Below are 19,479 nucleotides of genomic sequence, written 5' to 3'. Positions count from 1 at the left end.
GGGATGGAGAAATAGTACCTGCATGGAAAGATGGATTTGCATGCATTTGTGTATGCATTCTGCCAACACAAGTGTGTATAGTCAAGGCTATGGTTTTCCCAGTTGCAATGGGTGGCTGTGAAAGTTGGACCATTAGAAAGGCTGAGCGCCAACAAATGGAGGCCTTTGAACTAGGGTGGTGGAGAAGACTCCTGCGAGTCCCTTGGATTGCAAGGGTCAGTCCTAGAGGAGATCAACCCTGAATGCTCTTTAGAAGGCCAGATCCTGAAGAGGAAACTCAAAAACTTTGGCCCCCTAATGAGAAGGAAGAAGGACTCCCTGGAGAAGAGCCTCATGCTGGGAACGATGGAGGGCAAAAGAAGAAGGGGACGACAGAGAAGGAGGTGGCTGGATGAAGTCACCGAAGCAGTCAGCGTGAGCTTAAATGGACTCCAGGGGATGGTAGAGGACAGAAAGGCCTGGAGGAACATTGTCCATGGGGTCGCAATGGGTTCAGGCACAACTTTGCAACTAACAACAACCAGATTTATAATTAGCTGAATACACAGCTCAGCATTAATTCCACCAGCTGGCAGGGAACAGCATCAGAAGCCCTGATAGTTAAAAATGGTTCCTTTCAGATGCCAGCTGGGTGAAATTGTTAACCTGCCACTCCAGAGCTGTCTCTCTCCTACTTAAATGCCTTGTCTTTGTGTCATACTTTGTGACAGGTGGTCCGCTCTTGACAGGGTGGACCACCAGGCCAAATCTCCAATGAGCTGAATGGCCAAAAGTATCTGCAACGCAAAGTGTTTGGGCCTGCTACTTGGTATTTTGCAAGCAGGTCAACCAACAAAAAATAGTCATACATTGTGGTCCTGCAATCAGGGGATGCTACAAATAATTGTAAAGGTGAACAGGTTGGTAAGTGCCAAAAATAGAAGAGAATAGAATAGAATTCTTTATCGCCAAGTGTGATCAGCTGCCTTCAGAGTCAGACATCAGTGAGGCAGACGAACAGCTGGAGCCTGTTCCCAGTGTGTGCACGCACAGAGTGGCCAGACAAAGGGAACAGCTAAAGAACAGGGGTCAACTTGGGAGTAAGGCCACAGGTGGACGATGAATGGCCCCTCCCAGAGGAAATAAAAGAGGATCGAAAGGGGAGTGGAGTTTGCAGGTGACAATTAGTTCATCAGTGTGAAGATTTGCTTATCTGAGAGACTGCTTGCCGAATAGAATAGAGTAGAATAGAACAGCACAGAACAGAATTCTTTATTGGCCAAGTGTGATTGGACACACAAGGAATTTGTCTTTGGTGCAGATGCTCTCAGTGTACATAAAAGAAAAGATACATTCATCAAGAATCATAAGGTACAACACTTAATGATACTCATAGGGTACAAATACGCAATCAAATCATACTAGGAAACAATCATTATAAATCGTAAGGATACAAGCAACAAGGTTACAGTCATGCAATCATCAGTGGGGGGAGATGGGTGATAGGAATGATGAGAAGAGTGTAATAGTAATGCAGACTTAGTAAGTAGTTTGACAGTGTTGAGGGAATTATTTGTTTAGCAGAGTGATGGCGTTTGGAAAAAATGCATTCATGTGTGTGTGCGGCTATCATAACTCTGAAAATGGTTGATAAGTAGCTTTGGGTAAGTCAAGGACTAAACTACCTGTACTTTTAGGTAGAGATTGATTGCATTGCATAAAACTGGTATGATTCGTACAAGAGAGCTGAATTAAGACTTTTTCTGCTTTATTCCCATTTTTTAAAGGGAAGGAAGGAAGGAAAGAAGGAAGGAAGGAAGGAAGGGAAGGAAGGAAGGAAGGAAGGAAGGAAGGAAGGAAGGAAGGAAGGAAGGCTTTTCCCAAACATATATATGATGGAACAGAACAATGAATTTCAGAAACCCTTTTCTGCAACAACTGTTATTTTCAGGGGGTAAGTACCATTTCTTATTCCTTAAAGTTTCCAAGCCTTTGCTTTAAGCCCTGGTACTCTAAGCATGTTGCTATGTTGTTGTTGTTTTTTCCAACCAAGTGCTGTGTGGTGTTCCACCATCTCTATGACAACCGTGGTTTTTCCGTGATGCTTCATTTTAAAGCAATGGGTTGACTTTCAGAACATATGGAGATGTTTGATGCTGTTGCTGGAAAAAGCTCAAGGAAGTTTTTTTTTCTTTTTCTTTTTTAAAATGTCATGAACAATTGCTTACAAAGGAATGGGAATCGCACAACTGCAAATCCTTACTTGACAACTTACTACACACTGAATGTCACGGAACGGGTGCTCGGTTCTGCCACATGATGCCTCTGTTGTGCAGTTGCAGTTGTGCCATGTGGTACCTCTGTTGTGCAATTGTGGTTCTGCTGTGTGATATCTCTCTTGTACAAGGTGATTGCCAATAGTATCTCAGTACAATTTAAATTCCTGGTTATTATCTTAAGAATCCTGTATAGCTTGAGAGAGTGATTCTCAATCTGAGGTCCATGGACCACTCGGAGGGGGGTGGGGGTGGGATGTCATCACAGGGGGATCCATGAAGGCTTGAAGACATGTTATGATTGAAATCTTAAGTCTTGGGAGTCCGTGGCCAAGGTCTATAGCCACAAAAGATATTTAAAGGAGGCCCATGGTGGTGGTTGAGAATCACTGCCTTTGGGACTTGCAATTTGGGTCCTTGGCAACTGGCATGTATTTATGACAGTTGTAGCATCCTGGTGTGTGTGTGTGTGTGTGTGTGTGTGTGTGTGTGTATGATGTGATCGCCATCTGTGACCCTTGTAGACAACTTCCATGAAGGAAAATCAATGGAAGGTGGATTTACTTCCCAACCAGAGGGGGGGGGGTTGCCATAAAATTGGATATGGTTTTGATGATTCACTTTATGACTGCATCAATTAGCAATGGGCATTGCAGTGGCAATTGTAGTCGTAAGTCAAGGACTACCCATAGGTATGTCTGTGTGTCTATGGAGAGAGAAAGAGACAGAGACAGAGAGAGAGATAGGCACGGAGATAGACAGATAGACAGACAGACAGTCAGACAGTCAGACAGATACACACACACAGATACGATAGATAGATAGATAGATAGATAGATAGATAGATAGATAGATATAGATAGGATAGATAGATAGAGATAGATAGATAGAGAGATAGATAGATATAGATAGATAGATAGATAGATAGATAGATAGATAGATAGAGATAGATAGATAGATAGATAGATAGATAGACAGACAGACACACACACAGAGATAGCTAGATAGTTAGATTGATGGATAGATGGACAGATAGACAGATGGACAAATAGATAGATAGGTAGGTAGGTAGGTAGGTAGGTAGGTAGGTAGATAGATAGATAGATAGATAGAGATAGAAAGATAGAAAGATAGAAAGATAGAAAGATAGAAAGATAGATAGAAAGATAGAAAGATAGATACGATAGATAGATAGATAGATAGATAGATAGATAGATAGATAGATAGATAGATAGATAGATAGATAGAGATGGATGGATGGATGGATGGATGGAGAGAGAGAGAGAGAGAGAGAGAGAGATACACAGATACACACACAGACAAGCAGACAGACAGAGAGGCAGATAGATAGACAGACAGACAGACAAGCAGGCAGGCAGACAACACAGAGAAAGGGAAAGGGAAGGGAGAGATAGATAGATTATTTTTTGACATCCATTCAAAAACCCTTGGGAAAAAAAAACAGATGGATCAGGAACTCCCCCCCCCCAATATCTGTCTTCTTAACTGTCCTCAAGTCTTGGTTGTTGGGGTTTTTTTGTTTTTGTTTTGCATTTAAAAACCAGGTAGCATTTGGTGCCTACAAAGCTCGGTCCCAGCCTCATTAAAATTATTACATAGCTTTGGGTGCATTTCAAACCTTGTCTTGTGTCGGTGGATATTATTACACAGCATTTGCTGTGTTCAAAAGCTTACTCTTGTCTTTGTTAATATTACATATCCTGACAACGTAGCTGATGTGTGTGTTTTTTCCCTTCTAAAAAACCTTCCTGCGTATTTATTCTGTTGCAATCTATTATAAATGGGCTCTGCTCACTCCTCCCCTCGTTGAGCTCCATTGTCTCGGCGCAAAGCACAGCTCATTACCAAGATACATTTATTTTAGGACACAGCTTTGAGAAATATTATTTACCATGCGCGGAAAGTTGCAGGCTAATGTTGGGAATGAGAAATAACAGCACCGCCGTCCAGTAACAACAGCAATAATGTATTTGTCAGAGTATGTGTTTTATTTAAACTTGGGAAATATAAAATGAAATCTTCAGGTCTTTAGTGTTAGCTCGGTTGAGGAATTCGCTGTGCGCGAATTTTCTAGTTCTTGAACCAGTACGGTGTGGGTTTGGGTGGAAGGCGATGAAGCTGTAGAAGATGCTAAAATTGGAGCAATTGGGTTGAATTTATATCTCCTTCTTCTCTTTCTTGTGCCATATTTGTCAATGGATGTTGGTGATCATGTTGGCGATTCTATTTTTATCAACTGTCGCATGAAACAGTGCTGCTGAGTTTTGTCCAGACTGGTCTCTTAGATTTTGAAGCCATGATGTTCTTCTTCTGCCTGGATTTCTTTTGCCTTCAATCTGTCCTGACCGAGGCTTCCCAAGAGCATGAAGCAAACTCCTGGTCCCAACAAAAATCCCTTTTATTAACTGATTGTGAATTCTGCTCATTCACATCCAGCAAAGTCTTTCAAGGGAGGATTTACAGTCACAGACCTTCTCTGGCTTGGAGAGCTGCCAGGCTGATATCTGCAAAACTTGGCAAGGAGCCTCAGAGAGTCACGAACCAATTAAGCAAACTAATTGTCTCCTGCAAACTCCACTCCCCTTTCGCTCCTCTTTTATTTCCTCTGGGAGGGGCCATTCATCCTCCACCTGTGGCCTTACTCCCAAGTCGACCCCTGTTCTTTAGCTGTTCCCTTCGTCTGGCAACTCTGCGCATGCGCACACTGGGAACAGGCTCCAGCTGTTCGTCTGCCTCACTGATGTCTGACTCTGAAGGCAGCTGATCACACTTGGCCGATAAAGAATTCCATTCTATTCTCTTCTATTTTTGGCACTTACCAACCTGCTCACCTTTACAATTATTTGTAGCATCCCCTGGTTGCAGGACCACAATGTATGACTATTTTTTGGCACTGGCAACCCTGTGCATGAGCACACTGGGAACAGCTTCCAGCTGTTTGTCTGCCTCACTGATGTCTGACTCTGAAGGCAGCTGATAACTGGCATATGGCCCTGGCCCCCTCTCTGCCTCCGACACAGAGCCCTCCTCAGAGCTTTCCCCAGACTCCAGGACTGGCCCATGCTCCTCCCCAACCTCCTCACTGTCAGAATCTGCTGCCACCTCCGGTGGCCACTGATGGACCACAACACAGTCTTTCCTTGGAGAATTAAGTGAAGGATGCCGTATTTTTCCGGGTGTTGCATCACACGTCCAAAATATTCTAACTTTTGCTTTTGAATGGTTTTGTTGATTTTCCTCAGCTTATCCCAGGTGGCTTATCACCTCCTCATTTCTGATTTTTGATATCTCATAGGATAACTTGAATGTCAATAGTTCCAATGATCTACCCAAATGGATGGGCTTTCCCCCACAAACTGTTGAAAGGACTCTGGTGATGCTTCGTGCAGATAACACTCAAAGAAGTTGGACACTCTTGCTCCCACAAGGGTCATACAGCTAACTTTACCAGGTTGCCATATCTCAACTTTCCATGGCACATTTCTTTTTCTCTTTTTAATTTTTAATTTTATTTTAATACAAACAATCCATCTTCCATTAAACAGTGTGTCATTTGGGTGCAAATATCTTATGCAATAACAATTAGAATTTACAACCATATTCGTTGTTTATCTACTCATGACTTAATACTGGTATACTTAACTGTTCTGACCACCCTCCTCCGTCCAGGAATGAATGCCAAAACCCACGTAACTAAAAAAGGTTTCTTTTAATCAGTCAAGACTCTCGTTGGCTGCAAGCCACATAAACAAAGAGATAAGCACCCTGGCAGCAAGTCCTACAAAGCTTGGCAGCAATGCACACAAACTCTGGCAGCAATCCAGCCTGCCAAGTTTGTTTCTGGTTAGTCCTTAACGTGAACGTTGACTTCTGCAAAAGGGCGTGGCACAAGCAGTCTCTTTTATAATCAGGAGAGGATCTTAATAAGCATCAACTGAGTGTAATCATCTCCTATTAATTACGCAGTTGTTCCTGCCGCCGAGTAGCCCTTCGACGCCGTGCATCCTGAAACAACTCACAAGTGTTTTCCTGATCACTCCTTCTGATCCAAGGCTCCAGCGCCACCTGGTGGCCAACCAGTCTCTCTTCGCCCTTCTCGGAGTCGGCACCCTGTCCAGGGTCCTCCACCTCCTCCAGGGCCGACTCATAAGACCCCTCACTGTCGGAGTCTGGCGGCAGCTCCAACAGCACCTGCCGGGCCACAACACTTAACATATCTAATACTTGGCACATTTCTTTTTTAATTTTTAAAACGTTTTTAATTAGTTAAACATTTAAAACATTGGACGAAGTGTGACATTTCTGGCATAAACGTTTCCATATAATGATTAAATCTTACAACAATTACATTTTATATCCATTACATAGGTGTATGTAGTCAGTCAGATTACCTGTCCGTTGATCTTTTCTTTTATATAATTACTAATCATACAAATACATATCCTATTCCTACCTATCTCACATTCTTAATACCATGTTCTCTCATTCTTAACTTCTGTGTTTTTCTGTCCTGGCCTTTTCCCCTCATTTCTAACCACCGGTACAATTTGTCCCAGATTTCGTGATATTCCATCTCATCCTTGTCTTTGAGATCTAGAGTCAGTCTGTCCATTTCTGCACATGTCCATATCTTATTTATTATTTCTTGTTCTGAGGAAGTCTCCTTATTTTTCCATTTTTGAGTAAAAACTGGGCTTGCCGCTGTTAAAATATGCAGCATTAAATATAGTCCTCTGTTCTGACCCCCCCTCGTCCCACACCAACACACTCCGAGCCAAAGATAAGTTATGGCATTTAATTAACAGACAGACAGGTCCTTGGCAGCAAACCGGCACAGACAAGATTGGGCAGCAATCCAGCACAGATAAGGCGTGGCAGCAATCCAGCCTGCCAAGCTGAGAATCATGTTCTCCAACATTAGTTCCTGCGTTGACTTCTGCAAAAGCGGTGTTTGCACAAGCAGTCCTTTTATAGTCTGGAGAGGAGCCTAATGACCACCAGCTGAGTGCAATTACCTCCTGTACTTGCACAACTGTTCCTGATGTCTATTAGCTCTTCGGTGCAGGGGAACCAGGAACAACTCACTGCTGATGTCAGGATCACACTCCCTTGTCTCCTCCCCACTGGTCCAAGGCTCAGGCGCCTCCTGGTGGCCAACCAGCCTCTCTGCGCCCTGCTCAGAGTCAGAACCCTGTCCAGGGTCCTCCACATCCTCCAGAGCCAACTCATAGGGCCCCTCACTGTCGGAGTCTAGTGGCAGCTCCAAAGGCTCCTGCTGGGCCACAACAGTCCACCTTTGCCATGTTTTTCTTTTGTGATTCCTAGTAGAAAAAATTCTGGCCTCAACTCTCTCCTTTGATTTAGCATCTCTTCCAGATACTTTCTTATCTGGTGCCAAAAAGCCATAGCTTTCGTGCACTCCCACCACATATGGTAGAAGGTCCCTAGGTACTTGGCACATTTCTTGATTGCTGAGGTCAAACAGCAAGTAAGGGAGTCCAAAAGGATGTGGGAAGGAAAAGGAAGGACTTCTCCAAACGCTCAACACGATAACTAATCTGAGGGTTGCAAAAATAAAGGAGAGAGGGAGGTAAACCATCCTCCCCAAATAGAGAGGCAAGCAGCTCATTGACTACCAAGAACAGTCAACATTTTTCAGCTTTGTATTTCTGTCTCTCTCTGGGGGTTTGTTCTTGACTCTGTCTTGAAATTCCTTAGTTTTAGCTTTTTTCTTTTTAACTTTCCTCAATAAATCTCACTGTTCTTGAGTTCTTGGATTCTGGCTGCCTAAGTTATTCATGCCTGCCTGGAAGATGAAACCTGACATGGAATCAGATGAAGTCAGCTGAATTTGTTCTCCTTGCACTCTCAGTGGGGAAGCTCATAAGAAGCCTGTTCTATTTGTTTCAAATGAAACTAACCCAATCAACTCACAATCTGGATTCAACCTGCAATTTCTGAAGAATAATTTGAGTATGCAAATGGGTCTTTCTTGTCTATCTCTGCCTGCCTGCCTGCCTGCCTGCCTGCCTGCCTGCCTGCCTGCCTGCCTGCCTGCCTACCTACCTACCTACCTACCTACCTACCTACCTACCTACCTACCGTGTTTCCCCCAAAATAAGACAAGGTCAAAAAGCCCGATTGAGCTTATTATCTGGGGAGGTCTTATTTTAAGGGAAACAGGGAATCTATCTATTTATCATTATCTGCCTGCCTGCCTGCCTGCCTGCCTGCCTGCCTGCCTGCCTGCTTGCCTGCCTGCCTGCGTCTGTCTGTCTGTCTGTCTGTCTGTCTGTCTGTCTGTCTATCTATCTATCTATCTATCTATCTATCTATCTATCTATCTATCTATCTATCAATCATCTATCTATCTATCATCTATCTATCTATCTATCTATCTATCTATCTATCTATCTATCTATCTATCATCGATCTATCTATCTATCTATCTATCTATCATCTATCTATCTATCTATCTATCTATCTATCTATCTATCTATCTATCAATCAATCATCTATCTATCTATCATCTATCTATCTATCTATCTATCATCTATCTATCTATCTATCTATCTATCTATCTATCTATCTATCTATCTATCTATCTATCTATCTATCTATCTATCTATCTATCTATCTATCCCAATAAACAGTTCTTCATTTGAAGGTCCCTTTTCCAAGCTAAAAAGTCCCGGAGCTTACAAACATTTTGGAAATAGTGTCAATAAAAGGACTTTTATATGCAATGTTGAATTCTTGGACAAATTCTTTAGAGCCTTTGGGGTTAAGTAATGGGACTAGAAGACAGATTCTTTGGTTGGGGGTGTTATTTCGAACCCTGACATGCATGATTCCAATCCACCCTCAGCCAAGGAAGATCACACAGTCATCTTTGAGCCAATTACTCTCTCTGAACCCAGCCTACTCCTTAGAACTATTGAGGAAGGAACTCTCTCTATATGCAGCTATATAAACGCAACTGAAAGAGTTGTTACTTTGGAAAACCAGTGTGATATGGTGGTGGAACAGAAACAGGAATACCTCTGTTTATATCTACCCTCAGCCATGAATGGTGGGTGATGAGGGTCAGTCACTCTTTCTCAGACCGGTTCCACCACAAAACCGCGGTGGACAAAAGCGCGCTCGACAAAAGCGCGTACGTGACGTCATCACAGCGCGACAAAAACATCGCGCTGTGAGCGGTATATTTAAAATTAAAGCGTAAACCTTACCCTAACTCCCCCAAACCTAAACCTAAACCTATCCCTAAACCTAACCCTAAACCTAACCCTAACCCTAACCGTTAACCTAACGCTAAACCTAACGCTAACCCTTAACCTAACGCTAAACCTAACCCTAACGCTTAACAAAACCCTAAACCTAACCCTAATCCTTAACCTAACCCTAACCCTAACCCTAACCCTAAACCTAACCCTTACCTTTATGTGAATCGGCTTGCTTTAATTTAATTTTAATTTTAATTTAATTTATTTTTTAATTTTTTTCGTCACGCTGCTGATGACTTCAGGTACGCGCTTTCGTCGAGCGCACTTTTGTCGACCGTGGTTTTGACGGGTCACGTCTCAGACCAACTGTCAGATTCGGGTTAATGTCAGGGTTCCAAGTGACGCCCCCAATGAAAGAAGACTCTGAGGCTTGAGCTTCCCCAAAGTTCCATTTTGTTAGAGATGTCCTATTGGCATATCTGGGAAAACCCGAATCTGAAAGCTTCCAGGTTTTTCCCCACCCAAAAGAAAATCCAAGCCCCTGCCCAGCACCCCCATACCCATCACATGGTCCAATCAGGCACCATCCAAAACTGGAGACACCTCCCAGTCACCCCCATGGCAGCTGCAGGGCAAGATGTCCTTGACTCTCCGAGAAAGGAATGTTATTTTGACTATATCTCACTCATACTCCTTATAATCCCCCTTCCCATTTTTCCACAGTAGCAAATGTGACAGGCCTGAAGGCCTGAAATGTAAAAGATGGCTTCCATTCCCTCTGGAATGAGCTGCCCCCGGAGCGTCGCATAATCACCGACTTCTGGTCCTTCCGACGCGCCCTAAAAAGTTGGCTTTTCCAGCAAGCCGGCCTGGCCTGAACAGAATAAAATGAAAACAGAATAAAATAAATGATTAATTTAATTGTTAATTTTAATCTATTTTTTTTTAAAAAAATATTGTTAATATTAATTGGGTTTGTTTTGGGATACTTTATTTTAATTTCCTTTTTAACTTTTGTAATATGTTTTTTTTTTAATGTTGTACGCCGCCCCGAGTCCTTTGGGAGAAGGGCGGCATATACATCCAATAAACAAACAAACAAATAAACAAGACACCAACCTACTTCCACAAGGCTGTTCTTGTGAGAAAAACTGAAGTAGTCAGTTTTTCTCCGGATACGCTTCAAGGTGCTAATCGTAACTTATAAAGCCCTGCATGGTATTGGATCTGGGTACTTGAGAGACCGCCTGCTGCCAATTACCTCCCACAGACCCATTAGATCTCACAGGGTTGGCCTCCTCCGGGTGCCATCTACCAGCCAATGCCACCTGGCTATTACCCGGGGTGGGCCTTCTCTGTGGCAGCTCCGGCCCTCTGGAATGAACTCCCCGCAGGGATTCGGACCCTCACCTCTCTCCAGGCCTTCCGAAAAGCCGTCAAAACCTGGCTTTGCCGGCAGGCCTGGGGGTGATGAGTTCCCTCCCCTCTCGACATGTATGGTTGTGCGACTGTTGTCTACTTTTATTGTTTGTATTTTGTCTTTTATGTTCCCCCTTTTTTTCCCCCCTTGAATTGTTTGCCGCCCTGAGTCCTCCCGGAGAAGGGCGGCATACAAATAATAAAACACAATACAATACAAAGTAAGTTGCATCTACTCCTTGAGTAAAAGACCTTTCCTTTCTGATTAAGAGACACGCCAGAGCTTTTCAAAGACTAAAATGCTCTCAAGAAAGAAATAGACAACAAAGCAATAAATCTTCTTTCGGCAATGTTTGAAGAAGTGAATGAGCTTTTTTTTATTGTGATCGTGAGAGTTGTTTTAGTTTTTTTTAAAAAGCCTTCCAAAACTGTATTTCTGGCTAGACAACAGAAAAAGGTTATCATTTGGATTCTGCACGAGCAGAATTGTATCATTAGCTGGATGGTAGCCACCTCTTTCTTTGACTTTTGAAATATTGATGCCTTGGGTATTATCGGATAGCTGTAAACTTTCGCCTTTTCCCTACCCCTTCCGCACCTTGCCTGCAAATTTTTAGTTTCAAACAGACATTTTGTTTGAGAGTAGTTGGCCCATCATTTCCCCCCAACTGCGAAAGAGCAAACAGAAAGGGCAGCCGAAGTGGGAATTGACACAAGGATTCATGTATTAATCAAGAATGTTTCTTTTCACGTTTCTCTGACATAGTTTATTAGAACTTGTTGTGGCCCGCCAGCGGAACTGGCGGCAGAGTCAGACAGTGAGGAGGGTTGGGGAGGAACATGGGCCAGTCCTGGAGTCTGGGGAAGGCTCTGATGAGGGCTCTGTGTCGGAGGCAGAAAAGGGGCCAGAGCCGTATGCCAGTTATCAGCTGCCTTCGGAGTCAGACATCAGTAAGGCAGATGAACAGCTGGAGCCTGTTCCCAGTGTGCGCATGCGTAGAGTTGCCAGATGAAGGGAACAGCTAAAGAACAGGGGTCAACTTGAGAGTAAGGCCACAGGTGGACGATGAATGGCCCCTCCCATAGGGAATAAAGAGGAGGGAAAGGGAAGAGGAGCTTGCAGGAGACAATTAGTTCAATTCCTTAGGGTGAAGATCTGTGCCTGATTTCTTGCCAAGTAATTGCTGCTACAGCGTGGCATTTGGAAGATATCGGCCTGGCAACTCTCCAAGCCTGATCAAGGTCTGTAGCTGTGAAATCTCATGGAAAACTGTTTGCCGGGTCATTGCTGGACAGGAATTCCCTTTAACGTAAATAAAAGAGGTTTTATGTGAACGAGGAGTCGGCTTCATGATCTTGGGAAGCCTACATCAGAACAGAACTTCAATTTGGAATACTTTTGAGGGGGAGGAAGGAAAGGTGTGTGTGTGATTTATATACAGATTTGGTAAACATGCTACCTGCAAGGGACGTTTTCTGCATTTTCCTCTCCGCTTCCCACAAATAAATATTTCTGCAAATCTCTTGAGAAGCCCGGAGGAGGCTGTTTTCAGAACATGTCCCCCCAGCCCGCCATGGTGCAGGAGGCCGAGTAGGCCATGCCCCCTGGCCATATCCACCCAGCAACCAGGCAGAGAACTGGTTGGTAATTTTTTTCTATCCCACCCCTGGATATATAGCAGAGAACTGGTGTGATTCGGGGTAGAGCACCTCCTGCATCTTGAATAGAAGGTTAAGAAATGTGTGCTCTGCTTAAAAATGATTTAATTGCTTCTCCTTTTCTTAAAAAATTTTTTTTAATGCTCTAAGCTTTCCTTCCCCATAGCGGGATAATGTTTGAAAGCTTCTAAATCAAAGCAGAAAATCAGGCATATTAATTGAACCAGGTCAGAGGGATGCAAGACATTGCAATTAGCCTGCAGTTCTGCTTTTGAAATATTAAAGTGTTTGTGTGTGTGTGTGTGTGTGTGTGTGTGTGTGTAGATAGATAGATAGATAGATAGATAGATAGATAGATAGATAGATAGATAGATAGAAGAAAGTTAGCATCCACCCTTCCTAAAAGAATGAAATATTTTACGAAATATCAAAAAGGCAGAATATTTCCCCTAAAAGAGAAATAGAAATCTTAAGGGAGACAGAAACTCAGCTCTCTGCAGATCCCTGCTCCCAGCAGATATTTGGTGCCCATTGAGGACTGGCCAGCCTATCTACTGTGTTTCCTCAAAAATAAGGCAGATTCTTATTTTCTTTTGACCCCTGAAATAAGTGTTTGGCCTTATTTTCGGGGAGGTCTTATATTTTTTGAGGTGCAGGAGGTGGCGAGCGTGACCACCCCATGGCTGCTGCTGTGTTGCAATATTTTTGAGGAGGGCTTATTTTCAGGGGAGGGTTTATTTTAGTGCATGCGCTCAAAAGCCCGATTGGGCTTATTAGGGTGATGGGATGAAGACATGACCCTCCAGGACATAATAGGATTATCTATCAGCAGAGCTCATCACATGGCACAACCATATCCCTTCATTGCATCACCCAGCAAGATTCAACCAAACCTGGGGCAACAGACAGCCTACAAGATTAGTTGTGACTCCCGCATGCCTCCGCCCCCGGGCGTCTGACAACCAATAGAATACATGCCCTTGCCATAGGAACAGGAAGCTCAAGCTCAAAGCCCAAGAGAAGGTATAAAAAACACTGACTCTCCACTCCATGTGGTCAGCTATCCAAGACTTCAAACCTATGTGGTCCTGTTTACCAATAAACCATTTTTCCAAGCACCCTCCATGTTTCCAGTGTTTTTCACCCCACTTGGAACTGAACCCAGGTGGACATTTCTTCCAACAATTTGTATTTGTGCATGCATGCATAAACGTATGTACTCAGGAGTAGGCTGCTACAGCTCACCTGGGTTTGGGAAGAACCCGTAGCTAACATTATGGCTGGTTCAGAAAACCTCCAACTCCCACCCTTGACTGGCCTCTCCCACCCCACCCCTTCCAGGAATCTCCACTTGGATGCAAAGTAAGTGAACGGCCCGTGTGGAGGCTCAGGGAGGGGTACGTTTTTAAGAAGATGTTGGATATCCATTTGTCTGAAGTGGTGTAGGGTTTCCTGCCTAGGCAGGGGGTTGGACTAGAAAACATCTAAGGTCCCTTCCCACTCTGTTATTCTATTCTATTCTATTCTATTCTATTCTATTCTATTCTATTCTATTCTATTCTATTCTATTCTATTCTATTCTATTCTATTCTATTCTATTCTAACCATTTGACTGAAGTGGGGTAGGGTTTCCTGCCTAAGCAGGGGGTTGGACTAGAAGACCTCCAAGGTTCTATTCTATTCCATTCCATTCCATTTTTCCTCTGTTCAATTCTATTCTATTCTATTCTATTCTATTCTATTCTATTCTATTCTATTCTATTCTATTCTATTCTATTCTATTCTATTCTAACCATTTGTCTGAAGTGGTATTGGGTTTCCTGCCTAAGCAGGGGGTTGGACTAGAAGATCTCCAAGGTCCCTTCCAACTCTGTTTATTCTATTCTATTCTATTCTATTCTATTCTATTCTATTCTATTCTATTCTATTCTATTCTATTCTATTCTAACCATTTGTCTGAAGGGGTATTGGGTTTCCTGCCTAAGCAGGGTATTGGACTAGAAGCCTCCAAGGTTCCTTCCCATTTTGTTATTCTATTCTATTCTATTCTATTCTATTCTATTCTATTCTATTCTATTCTATTCTATTCTATTCTATTCTATTCTATTCTATTCTATTCTATTCTATTCCATTCCACTCCACTCCACTCCACTCCACTCCACTCCACTCCACTCCACTCCTTTCCATTCCATTCCATTCCATTCCATTCCATTCCATTCCATTCCATTCCATTCCATTCCATTCTAACCATTTGTCTGAAGTGGTGTTGGGCATCCTGTCTAAGCAGGGGGTTGAACTAGAAGACCTCAAAGGTCCCTTCCCACTCTGTTATTCTATTCTGTTCTATTCTATTCTATTCTATTCTATTCTATTCTATTCTATTCTATTCTATTCTAACCATTTGTCTGAAGTGGTGTAGAGTTTCCTGCCTAAGCAGGGGGTTGGACTAGAAGACCTCGAAGTCCCTTCCCACTCTGTTATTCTATTCTATTCTAGTAAGGGAAAGTAAAAAATTGAGGTTTGATGCTATTATCTTACTGCAGCAAAGGAAACGTGCGAATCTTAAAATTAAACGGATGTATCAATCATCTGCTCATTTGCATATGACAAGGCAGCATTTAATTGCATGTACAGCAACTAGGCTACATGTACTGTATCCAAAGATAAAAACTGTAAGTTAAAACAGGGTCAGGATGACCAGGGAATTTAAATGTGAGGTTTCAAACTCTGAATGGGTGCCAGCATAAATCTACAACTATTTGTTTAGCAACGATTTGAAGTTGCCCTGAAATAAGTGGTTTGCAACTGGACTTTGCACTTGTGACCATCACATCATACGTACCATCACATTATCAAAATTTGGGCTCTTAGCATGTACTGCATGTCCTGGGGTCATGTGATCGCCTTTTGTGACTTTAGCAATAGCAATAGCACTTAGACTTATATACCGTTTCACAGTACTTTCTAGCCCTCTCTAAGTGGTTTACAGAGTCAGCCACTCTTCTGGGTCCTCATTTTCACCTACCTCGGAAGGATGTAAGGCTGATTCAACCTTGAGCTAATTAGGATCGAACTGCTGGCAGCGGGCAGAATTAGCCTGCAATACTTAGAGGTGGGTTCCTACTGGTTCAGCTCAGTAGGTAGTAACTCGGCTGGCCGTGCCCCCGAACCAGTTCTATCAGTGGCGCCATATTGTTTTTTGCTTCTGCGCATGTGCAGAAACAATTTTTTAAATACTACGCATGTACACAAAATACGCACGGGCCCAAAGAGCATCCTTGAGCGAACTGGCAGTAGAAGAAGAAGAAGAAGGAGGAGGAGGAGGAGGAGGAGGAGGAGGAGGAGGAGGAGGAGGAGGAGGGGTTTTTTTATAACATGATCAATCCAAATCAAGTCATAGGATTTGACCGATGGGCTTAATCAGGAGAGTGACTCAATTTGCAATTGTCCTAAGCCAAATAGCCATAGCACTTAAATTTATATACCACTTCACAGTGCTTTACAGCCCACTCTAAGCGGTTTACAGAGTCAGCCTCTTGGCCCCAACAATCTGCGTCCTCATTTTACCCACCTCGGAAGGATGGAAGGTTGAGTCAACCTTGAGCCAGTTAGGATCGAACTCCAGACTGCAGACAGAGTCAGCCTGCTATACCACATTCTAACCACTGCGCTACCAGGCCTCCTAATGCAACATCCAATCAACTACAGCAATAGCACTTATATGCCACTTCACAGTGCTTTACAGCCCTCTCTAAGGCAGTGGTGGGATTCAAATAATTTACCAACCAGTTCTCTGCCCTAATGACCAGCTGGGTAGGAGGCGGGGCTCGGTGGTCATGTGATCATGTGGGCGTGGCCAAGTCAATGTCACTCAGGTCGATGGGCACTTCGCCTTAGTTGTTACAATGGTAATAAGGGTTAACTGGAGAGGCAGTTTCTGTAAGCAGGGCAATAAAGATTAGGCTAGAAACAACACCAGAATGTTTCCTTCCTGTCTTCCTTACAGGATTAGCCCTGTAAAGTGGGAAAAAGCAAAAGATTTCTTCCAACAACCGGTTCTCCGAACTGCTTAGAAAGTTACCAACCGGTTCTCCTGAATAGGTGCGAACTGGCTGAATCCCACCACTGCTCTAAATGGTTTACAGAGTCAGCCTCTTGCCCCCAACAATCTGGGTCCTCATTTTACCCACCTTGGAAGGATGGAAGGCTGAGTCAACCTTGAACCGGTCAGGATCGAACTGCTGGCAGTCGGCAGAGTTACCCTGCACTACTGCATTCTGACCACTGCGCCACCAACCCTCTTCCAACAAGCAAGTTTAATGGGGGAAGCCAGATTAGCTTAATGGCCATCTGTGTCACTTTAACCATTGCCTTGCTCAGCAATGGAAATTCCTGCTTCCAATTGTGGTCGTAAGTTGAGGACTACCTGTAAATTCATCTCAAATAAAGGCTCGCTGTTAAGAGAAATGGTGTTTGTAGGATTATAATGATGAATGATGGTGTTTTTTAAAACAATGGAAACTATCAAACAGGGGCACTTCATGGTCTAAGCAGAAGAATTTTCTAGAAGAATTGGAAAGTAGAAGGCAAATTGAATCTCTTAATTCTCATTTTCTTGAGCTGTTGAATCATTGGCTGGTGCCTACAAGCATATTCCTCAAGAAATATACTTAACGTTGCTTTTCTATTTTATTGTTTTATGATTAAGTGAACCAGGCATCTTAATTGCTTCAGATGTGAAGACTGAATGATAGTCCCTTAATATACAATTACTAGAGGTTTTTAAGAAGAGTCTGGGCAGTCACTTGTCTGAAATTGTATATGGTCTCCTGCTTGGGCAGGGGGCTGGACTAGAAGACCTCCAAGGTCCCTTCTAGCTCTATTCTGGTTGATTGATTGATTGATTGATTGATTGGTTGGTTGGTTGATTGATCAGTGGAATGATTGCCTCCAGAAGTTGTGGGTGCTTCATCACTGGAAGTTTTTAAGAAGAGATTGGACAGTCACATGTCTGAAATGGTATATGGTCTCCTGCTTGGGCAGGGGGCTGGACTAGAAGACCTCCAAGGTCCCTTCCAGCTCTATTCTGGTTGATTGATTGGTTGGTTGGTTGGTTGGTTGATTGATCAGTGGAATGATTGCCTCCAGAAGTTGTGGGTGCTTCATCACTGGAAGTTTTTAAGAAGAGATTGGACAGTCACTTGTCTGAAATGGTATATGGTCTCCTGCTTGGGCAGGGGGCTGGACTAGAAGACCTCCAAGATCCCTTCCAGCTCTATTCTGATTGATTGAAATATCTCCGGAATTGCCCTGCGGTTGAATACAGGTAGTCCTCAAACCTACGACCACAAACGAAACCCAAATTTCTGTTGCTAAGGGAGACATCTGTTAAGTGAGTTCCTCCCCATTTTACGAGCTTTCTTTTTCCGTTGTCGTTAAATGGATCACTGCAGTAATTAAGTTAGTAACATGGCTTTGAGGTGAAACTGACTGCCCCATTGAGTTTGCTAGTCAGAAGGTGGCTAAAGGTGACAGCGCGACACTGCGACCGTCGTAAACACGAGACAGCTGTCAAGCGTCTGAATTTTGGTCACATCAATGCAATGGCCGTTAAGTGTGAAAAAAAAAGGCCACAAGCGACGTTTTTCAGTGTTGTACCTTTGAAAGGTCACGTGTCTATGGGAGAGGAAGAAATTCGGGGCTGTTCAGAAAATGATCTATCTGAAGGGAGAAATTTTCCCTGAAGACGTGAACAGTGAAAATGGGGCAGCCAAATATATATTTATATATATATATATATGCTGTGAAGGTGACTGGCAAAACTCTGCTCAAAGGAGCACAGCTTTTTTTTCTTTTTAATGATTTCTGTTCTGAACACATATTCATCATTTTTCAAATGGCAGCTTCCATTAACGCTGCATGAAAAACACCTCTTATTTTAATAAAGGTTGTTAGCTGCTCATTCTGTTGACAGGGTAATCTTCTCATGCAAAGGACAGCCCAGTGACGGGGGAAAAAAAATCTCATATGGGTCCCCCCCCCAAAAAAACCCTTCCAACTAAGTTTTGTGGGATCTGCACTCAGAAAAAATATAAGCCAGGGCCAAATTGTGGTCAGACGAGGACTGTGATGGTGCATTCCATAGGTGGCACCAGAGCCCTCTCTGCGGGCATGTGTGGCATTGCCAATTGCTCTTCTTGTTTCCAGCATGCACATGGGCAGCTGATAGTACGTCTATAGATAGATAGATAGATAGATAGATAGATAGATAGATAGATAGATAGATAGATAGATAGATAGATAATGGATGGATGGATGGATGGATGGATGGATAGATAGATGATAGGATATAGGTAAGTAGGTAGGAGATAGATAGATAGATAGATAGATAGATAGATAGATAGATAGGTAGGTAGGTAGGTAGGTAGGTAGGTAGGTAGGTAGGTAGATAGATAGATAGATAGATAGATAGATAGATAGATAGATAGATAGATAGATAATGGATGGATGGATGGATGGATGGATGGATAGATAGATAGATAGATAGATAGATAGATAGATAGATAGATATCATATTTTTCGGAGTATGACACACCGGACTATAAGATGTACCAAGATTTTGAAGAAGCAAATTAAAAAAAAAGTTTTTCCACTCTGCAGGCCTCCCCAAAACGGCCCATTTTTTACGAAAACAGGCCCATTTTTTGTCAAAAAGGGCCATGCATAGCCTTTAGGAGGCTTATAGAGTGCTCCTGGGGGCTGCCTCCCAAAAATGAGCAGAAGATGGTCCATTTTCCATTCATTTTGGCCCTCCTCAGCCCCAGGAGCACTCTATAAGCACATTTTTGGAGGCCAAAAATGCTGCATTCAGTGTATAAGATGCACTGAGATTTTTACCC

This window comes from Thamnophis sirtalis, unplaced genomic scaffold (genome assembly GCF_051295495.1).
Source record: "Thamnophis sirtalis isolate CommonGarterSnake01/CBP01778 unplaced genomic scaffold, rThaSir2_p1.2 scaffold_14, whole genome shotgun sequence".
Classification (NCBI taxonomy): domain Eukaryota; kingdom Metazoa; phylum Chordata; class Lepidosauria; order Squamata; family Natricidae; genus Thamnophis; species Thamnophis sirtalis.
The sequence above is the reverse complement of the archived record's forward strand: the minus strand, read 5'-3'. Positions refer to the sequence as shown.